This window comes from Peromyscus eremicus, chromosome 2, assembly GCF_949786415.1.
Source record: "Peromyscus eremicus chromosome 2, PerEre_H2_v1, whole genome shotgun sequence".
Lineage (NCBI taxonomy): Eukaryota > Metazoa > Chordata > Mammalia > Rodentia > Cricetidae > Peromyscus > Peromyscus eremicus.
Genome location: NC_081417.1, coordinates 142,259,181 through 142,277,912, shown reverse-complemented (window position 1 = coordinate 142,277,912; position 18,732 = coordinate 142,259,181).

The following is an 18,732-nucleotide window of genomic DNA, read 5'->3' as shown; positions in this document are numbered from 1 at the left end:
TCTATTTTCTTAGTATTGTGACTAGAACCGCACAGAACGTAGAAGATCAAGGGCCTCCAGAGTGGGACACAGAGTCTTTTGGGGCCATGCCCAGGAATGGTATATCTGGGTCACATTGTTCTATTTTTAAATTGTTGGGGAGCCACCAGACTAATTTCCATAGTGGCTGCACTGATAACATCCCCTGCAACAGTGGATGTGTCCCCCTTTCCCTGAATCCTCACCAGAATTTGTTGACATTTGTTTTCTTGATCATAGCCATCTGGCTGGGCTAAGATGGACGCTCAAGTTTTAATTTGCATTTCCTTGTTGGTTAATAATGTTGAACACTTGAAAGAAATGTTTATGACCCATTTGTATTTCTTTTTTTGAGGCTTCATTGTTCAGTTACATAGCCCATTAAAAAAAAAGATTAATTTATTTTCCTTTATGTGCCTCTATGCATGTGAATGTGTGGGTACCTGTAGAGGCCGGAAGAGGGTGTCATATCCCTTGGACCTGGTGTTACAGAAGGGTGGCCAGCCAGTCATGGTGGGCCCATGCCTTTAATCCCAGCACATGGGAGGCTTAAGGACAAGGATAAGAGTTCAGGGTTCTCCTTGGTTATGTAGCAAGTTTGAAGCTAGCCTGGGCCACATGTGACCTTGTCTCAAAAAAAAAAAAAAAAAAAAAGAGGGAGAGAAAGGAGGGAGGAAACCATGGGGAAAGAGGAAAAACAGACCCTAGTATTCACACTGTCTTCGCGGTGATTAATGACTTAATTACTCTTATCCCAAATCTAGAATCTTGAAGTTTCTGAGCTAGAAGTAACTTCAAAACCAGGTCTGGCCCCCAGCTTTGGTTCGTAAAAGGAACCAGGGTCCTTAGAGAACTGGCAGGCTCTAGGACTCGGAAAGGAAGCCTTCAAGATGAGTCTGGAACGTCTTGTGCATGGAACATAGTGATGATGAGTAGCCCAGGGCACAGGGAGGTGACAATCTCCAAAGATGAGCAATTTCGGCGACAAAATAAATAATGCAGTATCGACCAGTAACCCAAAGAATAAAGATCATGAGTCTACAGTGACATAAATAAATAATTGAATAAATACATACATGAGGGGAAAGAAACTAATCTTCCTGGCAAAAGACTTAACAAATAATTTATAATGCCCCCTCTGGAGCTGGAGGCTGACCTTGACCATGGAGTGAAGACCTCCCTTAGCGCTCTGATTTTAGGAAACACTGCAGGGGAAGGGCAGGTGGAGCTGGGGGAGGAGCTGGGGGAGGAGCTTGGGTTTAGAGGAGTCTGCAGAGCTCAGTGAGTGGTGGAGGTTAAGGTGGCCAGCCACACTAAATGGTGTAGCATGTAATGTTCACCTCCACGGGATTCATCTCTTAAACCTGGAATTCCAGTCTAATCACAAAGACACCCAGGGAAATCCAAGTAGAGGAGAATTCTACAAAACTCCTGGCCAGGGGTTGGGAGGCAACTCAGTGCTTAACTAGCACACACAGGAGTCCTGGGTTCCAGCCCCATAAAACCTGAGTATAGTGCACACTCATAATCCCAGCACTGGGAAGGTGGAGGCAGAAAAAAGCTGTTCAAAATTACCCGGTCCACATTTTTCAAGCTTTAAAGGTCACTGGGAGCCAGAGAGGGACCAGCAATTGAGGGCAGAGATGGAAAAGGAGACATGATTGATGGACATATGATGACGACGTCCTGATGGGAGTCTGGAACAGAAAAAAGGCATAAGGGGGAAACTGGGGAAATGGAATAAAGTGGAGGGTGTTGTTAGTGAAAAAGGAGTTATGGTTGCTCATTAGTTTCAGTATTTTATTTGTGTTGTTATTTGTGGGGGTGGGGTGGGGGGTATTCACGTGGGTGTGCGCACATGTGCTCTGAGTGTGCGTGTATTTGATCATGTGGAAGCCAGGGGCCAACCCTGGATGTCTTTCTCAATCATTGCACTCCACATCTTATTCTTTGAGACAGGGTCTCTCACTGAGCCTGGAGCTCATCAATTCGGCTAAGTTGGCTGTCCAGTGAGCTCCCGAGATCCCTCTGTCTCCATTTTCCCAGTGCTGGTCTCAAGACATGTACTGATGTGTCCAGCTTTTATGTGGGTGCTGAGGCTCGGCACAGCCTTCCAGCAACTGAGCCATCCCTCAGGCCTTAGCTGTCCGATATGTTAGAGAGAGCACTCAGAAAGGAAGTAGAAGTGAACTCTCTGTAGCCTTTATATAAATTATCTGGAAATCTAAACTCTTCTCAAGGGAAAAATATGGTTTCAAAACCTCTTGGTTTGATTCTTTTCATTTTTACCACAGGAACAGTGAGGTTCCAGCTATGTAGGGGGCTCACAGCTCATTAGTGCAGACTCAGGCACAGCATGGAACATACTGGAAACCTGACTAACAGAGGCACAAAGGGGTAAGAGGTTTGTTTTCAACTTGGGAAGCATTTGGTGAGGCCAAAATGAAGGCCCAGCTGATCCAAAATGCCAGGGGACCGGCGTTTTCTAATTACCCCTTGGTGTCCTTGGTGTGTACAAAGGAGGTCATGGTGTGGTGGCTCCTCACTGGGCCTCTTGTCCCAAGTCCAGATGAGCAGGCATTGTCCTCTCTGGGGTCTATATACTCCCAGTTTTCCACGGACTTGTCCCAGAATGCCCTGAAGCACCTTCTGAACCCATTTCACTGGCTGGGGATTTATCACAAGATCCAGGTGAGCAGGTAGAGTAATATAACGTTTTCTTCTCTCATTGGTTGAAGTGAGTCATATGACTACTGCCGAGGGTGTGAGAGATGTAAGTTTTAAGTTAGGGTCACTACTGTTCCCGGTTCAATAGGATTCATGAACTGGATATCTGAAGGCTGGAACCATCCGTGGGTGGCCAGCAGTGTCTGCCAACCATGTTAGATAAATTGTCATGTTTCTACCATTTCCCCAGACTACACAACGAGGTATTTCTTTCTGTGACCGGGAAGTGGCAAGCTGAGTCTTTGCCCAGAATGCTACAGGGAGCCATTTATTCCCCCACCCCAAACTAACATCTGGCACCTAGTCGTTCCCCCCCCCCCCCGAAAACTCCCAGCTCCCTACATCTGCCCCGCCCCATCTGGCTCCCTCCTCTCAGTTGCTGTCTGCCTTTTAGAACCCTCCCGGCCAGCCAAGCCCAGAACGAGCACATCCCTGCAGAGTGCAGGAGAGGGAGGGTGTGATCCTTGTGTTTCTGACACCACTTCAGAGCTGAACTCCACTTTAAACAATCTCGTGAATGTGTCACACTCACACACCGAGAGAAAGCAGGAGGCTTCTTTGAAGTAATCTCTGTAGAGGACACTTAAGCAGCGCCGATCACAATTCAAGATGCACCTGTCTTTTGACCCAGCAATTTGATTTCTTCTAGAGGTTGATATTTCTGAAAAGCTCAAGGGTATGCATTTATGCAAAGAGGATTTCTCTGGCATTATTTGTAATAGGGGAAAAAATGAAAAACAAAAAGCACATCGGGAGGCAGACAGCCTAAGTGTCCGACAGCAGGAGATTGGCTGGATAAATAATGGCGCTTCCAGACGACTACATCGGAAGCAGCCATTCCCAAGATTGAGTTTGCTCTCCACACTCTGCCAGGGGTGGTTCTCCGTGACATATTTTTGAATAGGGAAAACAAGAATGAAAAATATGAACAGTGTGGTGTAAAAACCAGCCATTCATCTTGGTTTGTACACAGATGAGTATCTGGAAGGACGTGCACCTTTGCTGGAAGACCCATGGGGACATCCATCATGTCTCCAAGCCCCATGTGTCTCTCTTTAAACCGTTTGCACTGAGATGCCATCTTTCCCTGTCTGCTCCAGAGTACGGCCCTATAGGTTGCCCTAGCAACCCTACTCTCCCTCCTGAATTAGCCTGGTTCCCTGTCCTTGGGCTCACTACTGTCAGTGTGCAAACCTGCTTCTAGTTATTTCCAGAAGCACAAAGGGTAAAACATGCAATAAAATAAAATAAAAAGCCATGGCTAGGGTAGCCTTGTTGGTAGAGTGTTTGTCTCCATGTACAAATCCCTATGTTTGAACCCAGCACCATATAAACTGGGTGTGATGGTGGGCCTGGAATCCCCACTCTCAGGAGGCAAAGGCAGGAGGATCAGAAGTTCGAAGTCAATGGGCTATATAGAGAGCTATAGACCAGCCTGGGCTACATGAGACTGTTTCAAGAAGAAATTTAAAAAAGAAAAAGAAAAAGAAAAAAGTAAGTAAGTTCCCTTCTCGCCACACATACGTTGTCTGGCTTTGCCTTTGAGAGCCTTGTCTGGACTCAGCAGCTCGCCCTCTCCAGTGTCTCCTCACCTACTCATACCTGGATTACATCTCCATTTTGTGAAAGTAGCTGGTAGCTGACCCTCTTCTCACCAGCGAACAGTTTCAGGGGTCGTCTTACTCAGCCCTTCTAGCTGGAATTCTGTCCTCTGTGCCTGGCTCCTGCCTCTCATGCATCATCCTCCCTGGTGACTCCCTCTGTTTCCTTGGCTGGCTTCTCTTGGTCCTCTACTTAGACGCCCTGATTGGCCCTGGACTCTGTCCCATGTCCTTATCTCATTCGCTCCTTTGGGGGCTTCACTAGACTGTGTAGCCTTTGCAGGCCACGCCCATGCTGATGGTTCCCGAGCCGACCCTGACATCTTCCCCTGATCCTGGCCTTGCACATGCAACGGCCCAGACCACATCTCCACTCAGGTATCCACTGGGTTTCTCAAAGTCCTTCCACTTGCCTAAGCAGCCTCATACTAAATATCGTTTTTTGTACTCTATAGAAAACCCTATTTAAAAAAAAAAAAGGATGAAAAGACAAGCTACTAAGTGTGTGTGTGTGTGTGTGTGTGTGTGTGTGTGTGTGTGTGTGTTGGGGGGGATAATTCAAAGCACTTACCTGACAAAGCACTCGGGTCCAGATTAAACAGAATCCTCAAAGTCAACAGTCAGAAAAATGACGGTGGGGGGCTCTTGTTCAGACCATATATAAAAGCAATGACCTGTAGTGACCTCTCCTTACACCTCTTAAGCCCAACCAGGGAGATGTCAAGGAGCTTCTCCACCCAATCCCATCTGACACTCCTCTCCCAGAGAGCTGCTCCAGCCTCCAGATCAACAGCTCCACGGCCTTAAGGCCCATGTAGAGGGTCACCAAGGTGCAGGTGTCAGTGGCCGATCCCTGCTTTGCGAAGCTCGGAATCAGGAGCCTTTGCTTTCTTCACTGGATCCACTTATTTTTTCCCACAGAGTGAACTTCAGGTCATCTCACTGAAAGCCAATGGGCAGATGAAGAGTAGAATGTGGTGTTAGCACAGCTAGAGCAAAATAAAACTCACAACAACCAGTGCTGGCGTGGGTGTGGAGAAAGCAGTCTGCACGCATTGCAGGTAGGAACGCGAAGCGATACTGCTGGACAGAACAAGAGCCTGTCAGGCTTGACAGCGGCACACTGCTACCCCTACTGAAATGTCAGTTCCTCCGTATAGAGCAGGGCTTCATAGGCAATGAACTCAGAAAGATTAGGGCCCTGACCCATGCCTGAGCATGCCTAGTCTCCTTGAGAAGTATCAGACTGTCTTGTATACTTCTGTACAACATCTGGGACTGCTTTATAAAGCAAACTCACCATCAGATAGCACAGAATGATCTTTACGTAATGTTAAGTTGACTGCAGGAAACCACAGGTCTAAGAAGGCTAGACCTCAGCTGGGAATGTGTGTCTGGCACTCGACGCGTCCCTGCGCGGCCTATGCCCTGAGCCTGGATTTCCAGGTTGCAGATACTTTTAGCAATACTGGCATTGTGCAGAGTGGTGCAGACTCCTTATATATGCACATACAGGTACATCACAAATGTGTGTGTGTGTGTGTGTGTGTGTGTGTGTGTACACCTATGTGTGTGTGAGTATACCTATGTGTGTGTGTGTGTGTACACCTGTGTGTGTGTGTGTACACCTATGTGTGTGTGTGTGTGTACACCTGTGTGTGTGTGTACACCTATGTGTGTGTGTGTACACCTGTGTGTGTGTGTGTGTGTACACCTATGTGTGTGTGTGTGTGTGTGTGTGTGTACACCTATGTGTGTGTGTGTGTGTGTGTGTGTGTGTGTACACCTGTGTGTGTGTGTGTACACCTATGTGTGTGTAGATGGAGACGGGCAGGGCAGGGATGATGCAGTGAATGCTCTTGACAGCAGACAGCAGCTCTCCACTTTACTTCTGGTTCTGGTTCTACAGACAGCTTCTTTGAAGTGCAGCCTCTCCAGAGGCCCGCAGAAAGAAAGAAAGTTTGACTTACTATCCATTTTTGTTCTCATCCTCCACCTCTTGCTTTGAGATCTGACAGGTTCCCGAAGAATGTGGCTGATTCCTATCCCGTATGGGCACGGATGTCTTAGGCCAACAGAGCTATCTACCACCCAGACCCTCCAGCTATACCTTAGCTCTAGCCAGAATGACCATACCACAGCCGTGTGTGGAGACAGCGGCTGGCCATGATTGAAGTCAGTGTACTACAGTTGGGTTCATAGTCTGAGTTAACGATGGGAACCAATGAAACAGCAGGAAGAAGACCCTGACTTAGCGGCTGGGAGCTTCAGAGAATGCCGTAGCCTATAGGTAATGCAGAGAGATTAAGAAGCTCGCTGAAGATACAGAGAGACACAAGGCAGGATTCTAGCGCACACTTCCCTGGAAACAGACCTAGGCTCTCACCGCCACACCTCCAGCTGGTCTAGCCTCGGGGAGCAAAGAGTCTGCTTTGGGTGCCAGGAGGGTCTCCTTGTCATTTTTCCTTGTGAAACTGCTACAGAGGAAGCCGATACTGTCCTAGGGGCTGTGGCTTCCTGAAGACAGGTAGGTGGTCACTCTACTGAGCCTAGAGTGGGGATCTTAGCACTTATGGGGACAGAACTGCTGCTCATCTCAGAGCTACCTACCACCCAGACCCTCCAGCTATACCTTAGCTCTAGCCAGAATGACCATACCACAGCCGTGTGTGGAGACAGCGGCTGGCCGTGATTGGAGTCAGTGTACTACAGTGTGGTTCTAAGCACACCACTCATTCTTTTGGGCAGTGACTTTTCCGTGAGTTTACTAAGAAGTAAAAATAATGTCGAGTGTCAGGGACACACACAGGGCCTTCCTCCAAAGCTGACTCCTGTCCCCGTGACATAGCTGGGCTGGTTGCTTCTGAGAACAGAGGGAGCAGCCTTTGCTTGGTGCCTGGAGGCTTTATGCAGAGCCCAACCTGCAGCTGGGCCTGGCATACAATGGGTATATAATAATTGCTGTTGACACAGCCTGTGCTGGACTGAACACCTGGCTTCCTCTGCCACGTTAGCACTGGCAGGATAGGCAGGACCTGTCTGGGGCAAAGCTCACCCCGAGGCTCTGTTCTGGAAAAGGAAAAATAGAAAAGATTCTCATTCCGAAGAGTAAATGTCACAGGCTTGGGGGAGGATCCCGAGGCTCTGAAAATAAAACAACAGTGTGAAGGAAGGAGGGAGGGAGAGGAGGGTATGGAGGGGGAGCGAGAGCTGGAGAGAGCAGGCCGGGTTCCCTGGTGACCCCTGGTATAGGGGCCTTGAGCACCCCTGGGAAGTGGCTGATAGACTGTGGGACCACCGGGCAAAACTTGGTCTCCTTGCAGAAGCCTCCCCAACACCCACACCTGTATAGAATGCCTCCCTTCTCTGCATGGCGTCTGCACCTTCAACACTGCCCCTCCCCACCCACCCTACAGTTCATGCTAGAGCTACCCCCACCCATGAGGCAGGCAGGAGCTTCCTCAGAGCAGGACTGAGTTGTATTGATTTCTGTGTCCCAGTGCCTGCTAATGGCTTGGCCCTCGCTGGGTATTTGGTTGATAGACAGTTCACTTTCGGTAAGTTACTGCTTACCTTGACCAGAGCTTCTCCTTTTAAAGGGGGTGGGCACAGCACCCTTGCCTCAGAGCAGCGGGAGGTGTATAAGGTGATTAATTCCAAGCCAGTGTGTAGGTGGGGCCTCTGCGGGAGTGGGCGGGCCTCTGCAGGGGGGAAGAGGCTCTCCAGGGGTGGGGCCCTGTACGGGTGGGTGGGGCTCTGTACGGGTGGGTGGGGCCCTGTACGGGTGGGTGGGGCTCTGTACGGGTGGGTGGGGCCCTGTACGGGTGGGTGGGGCTCTGTACGGGTGGATGGGGCTGAGCAGGCTGTTTCTGTGCCCAAGTGGGCTTTAGGGCATCTGCTCAGAACCTCAGGTCCACTTCTCACGTGCAAACGATGACCCTTTCTGCTGTTTCCTGGAAGCTGCTCTGAGCCGTCACTGGGTTGAGCTTTCCAGCAGCGTCTCCCCCTTTGGTGTCACAACACATAGAGAGGTTGAGACAGAGGTTCTGGGTGAGCCCTGAGAAACCCAGCTCCTGTCCTGAAAAGTGTCATGGTTATAACTTCAGGACAAAGTTGGCATATGAGAAGATGAAGAGGAGGGGTTGACACAGGTCACATCAGAAGATGTGTGAGTCTCCACTCACACCGCAGTAGCAGGATTGAATGTGAAATGTCCCTACGAGATCATGGGTTTGAACACCTAGTCCCAGTGGTGGCACTGTGTTGGGAGGTTGTGGGGTCTGGATGATGAGGGGCGTCACTGGGGTGGGTCTTTGAAGGTCATAGCCTGGCCCTACTTCCAATGCTATTCCCTGCTCCCCATTCACCGAGATGAACAAGTTCCTGCCAACGTGGCCAGAGCCATTCCTGACACCACGATGAATTGCACCCTCTGAACCCATGAGCCGAAGTGAATCTTTCCTCTGCTAAGTCACCTTTGTTGGGCATTTTATCACACCAACGAGAAAATAACTAACACAAAGAGAAGACGAGTTTCTGCCCAAAGAGGGCAAATCCCAGCTCTTACCCACCAGCTCCTACCCACCAGCTCCTACCCACCAGCTCCTACCCACCAGTTCATACCCACCAGCTCCTACCCACCAGCTCCTACCCACCAGCTCCTACCCACCAGCTCCTACCCACCAGCTCCATTGAAAAGACTGGTTGAGACTAGGCAGCATGTATGTGCATGTACACATGCATATGTATACATGAGTGTGGATGCATGTACATGCCCGTGTGAGTATACAACAATGGGCTGTCGCCTCTGGGAATCTGATGACTGAGTGGCAGCCCCTGAGGACACTGCTTCCCAGCATTTCTAGCTGGTGGTAGGTTAGGAGTCCTGTTTTCCCTGCTTGACTCAATCCAGCAGACCTAGCCTGCCTGGAAGGGGCAAGACTGAACAGTGAGAACTTCCTCGGGAAACGAGAGCAAAGATATAGAAGGACACCCTGAGGTCAGATACCCTGAGGACTGCCCTCTCATACCTCTACTTCCCAGTGTTTCCTGCGCATGGTCTATAAGCTGAGTGTCCCTGTTGTGTGCCCATACTGATATTGTCAGGCACAGAGGTGGCTCTGATGGGAATAAGCCACATTCTCTGACTGGGACGTCAAGTTCCCCTCTGGCTCTAGCGACTTGGAGTGGACACACGAGCTGAGCTTTGTCTAACTGTCTAGAGTAGGGGCTGGGTGTGCCCTAGGAGCTCATTAGGCTGTTGGTCAAGGCTTTGCCTGCCAATCTTGCTCTCCATATCTCATACTGATCCAGTCTCCACCCCTTCAGAGGCCTCTCTCTGTTCAGCTACCCTCAACCCTACCACTAAACAGGGGGGCAAGAGCCCCAAAGGAGGCAAATTCAGAGAGTTCAGGCATATCCCGTACTGCTCTCCTGCATGATCCAACTCAGATCCCGTCCACTCCCACCAGACCAGAAAGGTCTACTCTGGCAGAGCCAGGTCCACACCCACATAAGCCTGCGGCTGCGCAGAACTCATCTGAACATCCAGACACTTGGGCTTGTTGTAACCCCAAGTCTGTCAGGAATTTGCTTGTGACCTTGGTCAAGTCACTTAACTAACTTTCCTGGGCCTCAGTTTCCTCCTCTGTAGGGGAAAGACTGCCATTGAATTCCTTTTAACTCCATGGTGTATGGCTTAATAGTAAGAAGTCAAAAATATGCCAATGACTTGCTATGTGCAGGGTGTGGGCTTTATGCTGTCTACGAAACAACTGATACTTTTACCAGTTTCCGATGAAATGGCGGATAATAGAGGTGAAATGATAAGTCTATGATCCCAGAGCTCATTAACATCAGGCTAGGCTCTCCTGGACTCCCCTGGACTTCCCTCACTACACAACGGTCTCTAGCAACTCCTAAGCCTGCCCTCAGACACACAAGAGACCCCCACTCAGAATAACACAGGGGCTGAGCACAGTGCTTGGGGTCAGCACGGCTCTGACCGTGGATGCGCTGTCTGGTGAATGCAGCAGTTACCCCCAGCTGCCTCACTGTATCGGGACCTTCATGGTCCCTCACCAGTTCCTGTGTCCTGAGGTCAGCAGACAGGCTTTGAGAAGTACTGTGGGTCTTTGCCTCATGTGTCCTCATGAAGCACACAGCTGCTGTTGCTCAGAGGGCCATCTGTCGGCGGCAGCAGAGAGGAGGCTTCTGGGAAACACTAACCACAGTTTCCTAGTGAAACCCAGCACTTGGCACCCACACCTGCCACTCTCTGCCTTGACCTCGGCCTCCCGGCTGAGTCCTGGGAAACTCAGGTCTTTACTGTCTCACTGTGGTCAGAGCTAGGGTAAGAAGGGATGTCAGCAGCAGAGTGTGGTCAAGTTCCGTGTGGGAGCCCAAGGCCTCTGGCAGAGTTAACACCTATTGGTGTTCACCCACAGTTGTCCCTGCCCAGGTGCCCTGTCTCTGGCTAACCCACCCAGGCCTGGAGATTGGAAACACCGGTGCTAGCACCTACAGGCATGGTGGCCCTGCAGATGAGACCCTGACCCACATCGGAAGGTTGTGAGCTGACTCTAGGCTTCCTGATCCCCAAATCTGCACTTGCTGTATGACCACAGGTGAATGACTGCACCTCTCTGAGACTTTGTTTCTCTACTGTGACATGGGACACTGGAGGTAGTCATGCTGAGTACCTCACATGGTTCTGGGGACTCAGAAATCAACTAAAATTATACTTAGAATTGCTGCTGATAGTATTTTTCATGGCGAATCTGCTTACGTTTACTGTAAGAAGCTATCAGAAGATACTCCATCAACTTAATAACAGCTTTTGGGGGGCAGGGAGAAAACATAAGAAAGATGGAATTAAGTGTCTAGATCAATCAAAAGGATACATCTTATTGCAGAATGTTAATACATGTCTCAGAATTGAGAAATACAATATTGCTATAAAGAGCTGCCCTGGGCTTCAGATGCCTGTGGCCCCTCCCTTACAGGTTAGAAGCAGCTTTGCTGGGTTGACTGAATTAGAGTTCACTCTGCTATGCGCTGACAGTGTGACCCTGGGAAGTGCCTCCTCCTCCTCCTCCTCCTCCTCCTCCTCCTCCTCCTCCTCCTCCTCCTCTTCCTCCTTCTATGTCTGGTGTGCACAGTGAGCAGGTGTAGTCAATCGCTCCCCAGCCTTCCAGCCCTGGGCCTGGCAGAAGAGAGAGTTCCTTCCCCAGGCCCTACTCCAAGTTTAGTGCTCTCCCATCTCTTGCTCTCCTGGAGCCCCAGGCACAGTTTATGAAATGCAGCCTAATGGGATGACAGTCCCTTCTCTCCAGGAGCATTCTGGGTGGCCTTGGAGGGGCAGGAAGAAGAGGGAGACGGAGGTGGGAGACGGAGCGCTGGGCTCAGAATGGACCTGTTACACCCACGTGCTCCTAGATACCTTTAAATGGGATAAAATTACACTCCGGTCCCCTGAGCCTCCAGTCGGAACTTTTCACAGGAAGGCAACTTGACATCGCAGGAAGAAAAATAAAGACTTTGTGGGAGGGATATGCAGCCCACAGCCACGGGGGCAGAGATCGCCTCTCTGCTTTATCATCTCAAAACCTAGAACCAGGTCAGCCAGTGTAAGCCAGGCACGGGTAGGAAGAGGGCCAGCCAGGAAGTGTCGGGGGGGGGGGGGGGCGGGATCAGAGGTTTGTAACGGGGGCTTTGGGTAACTAATGAGGGTGCAAATTCAGGGGCACCCCAAGAACCTTCATGTGATAACTGGTGGGCTGGTCTCTTTTTCATGTGCACTCCTGATCATCTTGCTACTGAGACCCTCTCTTGGACAATTCCTCATCGGCAAATTTTTGCCTTGGCTTGGCCTTGGCTCCTGACCTCTCTGCTTTCTGGGTCCTCTTCCTGATCATGTGGTCCTATTCTATCACCCACACCCTGGACACCCCTTTCTACCCCCTTGTTTCTGTTCCTTTGTCCTCTGCTGCTCTGTCTCTGAAGATGTCTTCAGCTCTGTCCTGTAGCCCCTTGTCCTTCACCACTGAACAGCTCTGGCCGTCAATCTTCAGACCCTGTAAGTAACGGACAGAAACAAGCCCTGGGCACTGGGAGCAAGCAAGAGTAGAATATTGTTAAAAGATAAATGCCACTCTTGGTCGTTTTTTAAGATTAATGCAAGGCCTTAGAGACAGACCCTGGACAAGTTCCTGTAGATGAAGCATCAGAAGAAAGGAGATCTTGCATGTCCTAACTTCGGGCCACCTACTGGCCCTGGCACCGTTATACTCTCCCTTGTACACGCATGCACTGTTCCTGATGGCTGTAGAGGCACTCAGAGCAGGACGGCAAGCCTGCAGCCAGCTGCATTTCTCTGCTTCCCAGCACAGTAAGACTTTCGAACAATCTGTCCTCAGATGCATCCTTCCCGTCCTCAGCCCTGGGCTCCTCTGCCCCTGAGGACCCAGTGTTCCTGAATTCTCAGCACATCCCAGATACCAGGCTGGCCTGTGATGCTTATCTTGCAGATAGCCATTTGTGGTGGTCTAAATAAGAAAAGTCCCGGATTTCAACTCTTGGTCCCCAGTAGGTGGCGCTGTTTGGGGAGGTTTAGGAGATAAGGCCTCGCTGGAGGGGGCATGTCAACAGGCAGGGGGTACCTCACTCTACCTCCAGTCCATCCTTACTACTTTTTGCTGTGGTTGAAGATGTGATCTCTCAGCTTCCAGTCCCTGCTGCCAATCCTCCTCCGCCATGATGGGCTCTTATCCCTCTGGAACGGTGAATCAAAATAGACTTCTCTTCCAGAAGTTGCTTTTGGTCATGGCGTTTTACCATAGTGGCAGAAAAGTAACCAACTCAGCCTCTGAGGGGGCCTTTCCTCAAGGAATGCACTTGCTATTCCCAAAAGCCTCTCTGTCTAGGTAGTACCTGTCTATCCAAGTCTTCACACCTGTGTTGTTCCTCGGGTACTCAACAATGTCACCCTAGTACCATCAGGCCCTCATAACTAACCCTGTGACATGGCACGTGGGATGTACCATCACGATGCTCTCCCTGTGCACTGTCAGAAAGAAGAGGGACTTGGAAGTGGACATGTTTGCTTCCGACTCTGGTTGTTTCATTTGATGGTCACGTGAGCTTGGGTGAGTTATTTCGACCACTCATTTCTCTACAGTGAAGACCTTACATGGTTACTATGAGCTTGGGACAACATCTGTGACAAGTCTCATCATCACCAGGGCCACCTTCTTGCATTTCCTCTGCTGCTTTAATGGTCTCTGATAAACTCACAGCTGGAGAGGCCCACACCTGGGCACGTGCCTGGCCTGAAGCAGCAGCAGCAAGTGCAATCTGATGCATCATGGGACATGATGGAGTCTTCTGACTGTGGCTCTGTTCCCATTCTCATGCTCCCAAGTTCAGGAGTTCTGTGTACCCGGGACTCTTCCCTCTGTCTTTCATGTCAGTTGGTCTCTCTTACTCATGTTTCCTTTGAACCAACATGTGTTTTATTAGCTTAAATTTATACCTTTTGGGTATGATTTGAGAGCAGGAATGAACAGTTCTATGAAAAAATGCATACACATATGCACAGTTGCATGTGCACGTACACGTACACGTACACACACACACACACACAGAAAGAGATAGGGAGAGAAAGAGAACAGGTACATGTGTATGTACACATATACACAGAGAGAGAGAGAAAGAGGGAGAGAGAGGAAGGGAGAGAGAGAGAGAGAGGAAGAGAGAGGGAGGGAGAGGGAGAGTTTTCTCCTGAGTTGTCACTGATACAGGCACCATGGCCATGGAACACCTCTGGGCCCATTTTTCATTTTTTGTGGCATTTTGCCATAGTGCCCAGCATTTCCCAGTGGAAACACTGAAAACAAATTTATAACCCATGTTTTTCTGACATCTTCAAGACCTAAGGAATTTTCTTGTCCTACTAGGACTTGGAAGAGCATCCAAAGGAAATGGCACTATCCATACAGGAGCGCTGCCATGGTTACCTGTATTCATGGTTACCTGTATTCAGCTTCTCAAGAGGAAGTAACTCAGACAAGGACCCATCTCTTAGCCATGTCTGTAGAAGGAACAGACTTTCCGCCTATGTGGAGTGTCACAGGCTATGACACCATGGTCTTGGACAGAAATAGCCAACGACTTGTCGACATCAACTGAAACGAGAGTGGAGGTCCTAAAGGCACTCATGGCTGAGCCTGGTGGCAAAGACGACTGGGGGGGGGGGGGGGTTGAGGTAAGTGAATCATAAGTTCAAAGCCAGTCTGGGCAGCACAGTGAGATCCTGTCTCAAAATAAAAGATAAAAAGAGGGCTGGAGATGTACCTCAGGGGTAGAACACTTGCCAACCTTATTCAAGGCACCGGTTTAAATCCCCCATACCACAAAAATGATTGAGTGAATGAATGAATGAATGTTTTAGATTGCCATTTCCTTCTCAAGTCTCACGAACAGTTCTACTGGCTTAATAGGCCAAGTGAGACTTGACGACTCCAGGACAATAAATAAGGCTGTGACCAGCCTCTCTAGGTTTCTGCTCTTCCCTCCCATGACCCATGAGCTCTGTTCTGTCACCATGAAGTGCTTTGGCAGAGGGTGAGGCACGTACTCACAAGGAGAACATTTCTGACCTTGGATACAGCAGTGCGCAGCGGCTGAGGTCCTGTGGGGTCATCCTAACTGTGGGTTACCGCCACTGCAGGCCAGCTGCACAGGACCTGAGCAGGAGCCACTGAAAGCCAGGCTGAGCCCAGCTGCATGGCAGGGAGGAGCGGGTGTTTTATTTCTTTTTGTCCCTTCCTGTTTTGATCCATATGACTTCCGAAGCGGGTCTTCTGCGTCCCTGATGTTGATTCTGCTCACACGCACTCCTTTTCATTAATGCCTTGCCGCACTTCCCTCTCAAAACATGCCAGCTCGCTTTTCATCTCTCCATTCCGCGTTTCTTATCAGTAACTCTTTACTGAGACTTTCAGCTTTGATTCAGACCACCACCCCGCATTCTGGGGATCAAACCCAGAGCTTTGCAAGTGCTCTGCCGCTGAGCTCCAGCCCCAGCCTGGGATTTCATTTTCCTTTGAGTATTGTCACCCCCAGAGTTCCTCACAATGATCCTGGTAGATCTGGTGTGGTTTCTGTGCCACCGTCAAGCCTGGTTCCAGTCACAGAGGCCTGCTCTGCCTGCAGCTGGTGTTTGGTGCTGAGGGCCACAGGCCTGCTCCTGGCTACTCTGGGGAGTAGAGTCTGTCCTGTGCAGCCCAGCCTGACTATTCTGCCATTCTCATGTGCTCATTGGAACCTGTTGGGTTAGCTTAGTCTGAGGACAGACAGTTGTAGGCATCTTCTACGAAATCTCTGGTTCCCTGGGTCCTCATTCCCAGCTTTGAGGGTTAAGGATATCATTCCTACATGTATGAAGGGTCCCGGCAGGGTCGGAGAAGCAGGCTAGGCCTAGAACCTCAAAATCAAAAAGCAGGAGAGGAGACTAAGTAAGAGTCTAAGTGAGGCTGAAATGAGGGCAGCCGGCAGTTTGTCCTTGAGTGACCTTGAGACAGCCCTGCCCCTCCCCCAGGCCCACACTCTTCATACACTGCTAACTCTCTCCAGCTCTCCCTGCTCTGTCCCCCTGTCTGGATGATCCAAGGGGCCCTGCCTCCACTGCCCACATGTGGCACTCTCTGCAGGGCAGTCCGTGGCCTCTCTCCCCACAGAGATCATTTTCCACATGGCTGTAGCTGTAGGAATCACTGTTCTCCAGAATCCTTCTGGAACCCTTGGGAGGTCCCTAGTACCACAGCTGGCAAGCCTCATGGATTGGAGGGTGAACTAGGGTCTGTAACTGTTGAAGCAACTTTAAAGCTCACATCTGCTAACTACATAAACACACACACACACACACACACACACACACACACACACACACACACACACACTATGTGTGTGAAATCCTTGATAGATATTTCCTCAGATTTGACAGCAGTTCTAAAGATTTACGGGGCATTATCAAAAACAAATTTCGAAGATGAAAATAAAGCATTCCTAAACCATCAATAATAAAAAATCAATTTCCATCAAACTTGGCTCCAGGCAAGCCTGAGCGATCCCCTTACCCTCTCTACAGAAAGTGCTGAAGTCATTGCTGTAGAAGATGTAATCCCAGAGCAGGGGGCCCACGCACAGGGACCTGGTACTGTGGAGGTGTGGCGGGAGCTGATTGCCGGACTCCATTGTGTGGGAGCCCTGGTAGTTTCCAGCTTTTTAAAAGTCTATAATTTCCCATGATTTCCTTTTCCACTCTAAATATGTGTCCAATTGGACAGCTGATTTGGTGCCTAACTCTGGATTCTTCTTGTCTAAAGAGGTTGCCCCAAATGAACTGTTTCAGTTTTCACCGGGTAGAATGTGTACCATCTCTTAAGTCTTCCTTGTGATTTAAAATCAACTGTCCCCTCCTTCCCTGGTTTTGCTCAGCCTCCCTCTGCTCATTTCCACACCCCTTGCTTCCCTCACCACAGACTCTGGAAGAAGTCACCACCCGGTCCTCTAATGGCTTTGTTACCCGCCTTTCTCATTTGCTGTTCCTCCTGAATGGAATGACCACCCCTCCACCCCACTCCCTTCTTTCCCTTCTGCTTACCTGGGGCTCAACTTCAAGCTAGTTCCTCTGGGAATCCCCATGAACATATTCTATTTAAAGTGGAGACCTCTGCCACCGTTGCCCTGATTTCTTCCGTGACAGCTTCACACTCTCTCTGCTCACTGCCACTTCCCGCTACAGAGCATTAAGGTAGGTCCCTTTTCAAGGACTGTCCTCTCCCTTCACGTGAGCCCCTGGAGGGCAGGGTTATGTCTGTCTGTCTCTGTTATGGCCTCAGCACACAGAACAATGTCTGCTTCACAGTAAACACCCCATGAGTAATTGTTGAGTTAATAAACTGTTGTTATTGAGTCAGAATCTCCTGGAAGAGGTGTTGGCAGTCTGCCCCGGGAGCATTAAAATGCAGAAGCCTTTTGACCCAGGACTTCTAGTAAAGAATCCCAAGGCATTACCGGAAAGATTCATGGAAGAGGAAGTTAACCTCCTGGTAAAATCGTGGGAATCCGTCATCTCCAGGCTTCATTTTGGCTTCTCTAAGAAGCTGCAGGGCGACCCCAAGTAAGCTTTTGATTGATTATTTTCTCAGGGTGACCCCAAGCAAGCTCTTGATTGATTATTTTTTCATTGCTGTGATAAACTACCAGAGAGAAACAAGAGGAGAAATGTTTGTTTTGGGTCACCATATCAGGAGGATTTCAGATCGTGGCTGAGAAAAGGCAAGGTGGAGGCGGGGGTGCTGTTCACATGGCGGCAGACAGGGAATGGAGAAAACTGGCTGGACCCAGAGGCAGGTATATTCTTCAAAGGCCCTAGTGACGTACTTCTGCCACCTCCTAAAGGCTCCTCGGCTTTCTGTAGTTCCTGGCAGCCTCTTGACCTTCAGGGGCAGACCTCTGACCAACTTTTGCTTGGAGCCACCAACCCCAGGTACCCGAGAGGCTCAGTCTTACTGCAGTGAGTCACCGAGTGGTGGCTGGCTGATACAGTGGCAGTGTTGTTCTGGGAATACTCACATCTCATAAGGACTACAGAAGTCTCCTGGAATTATACATTAGAAAGCTGAAATCAGGAACCGTGAAAAAACAAAAGTGTCATTCTCAAGCATCTCTAGGGCAAAGAAAGGAAGCCAGGGTCCTACTGAGTAACTGGTTCTATTTCAAATAGGGAAGATAAAATTTCCTATGCTGTGAGTACCTCAGAGTCATTCTGAACTCCAAGATTGGTGTTCTGGCTTCTGTGTGGGTGTACCATCAATATTTCTCCCTGGCTTTCGAGGTAACATGTAGACATCCGTTCTAGTTTGGGGCTGTGGTAAGCAGCATCCTACACATCAGATCTCTGTGCCCATCTCTAATTGGTTCTAAGGGTTAAATTTCTAGAGCTGGGATTTCTGGGTTGGTGCAGATTGATAAGGGTTCCCTCTCCATCTCTGAATGTTATTGTCCCGATCTGTGTGAGGGGCGAGATTTGACATCCACCACCTTTATCATCCTCAAACTCCAGCTTCCTGCTGTGTTCAAATAACCAGGGAAGGAGGGACCCTTTGAGATGACATCCTCCCAAGACCTTAACATGCCTCAGTGGAAGCTGTTCATCAGCAGGGTGTGACCCAGAGAAAATTTTGGGAGGAGGATGAGTCGATCATGTGTGTCCAGGATCCCAATACCTCTCCTTCACAGGTCAGTGTAGCTGGAGTTTTCCTGCCTGGCCCACAGTCAGGATATATCTCTTTCACCTGCCAGTCCCACAGCCTCTCAGACC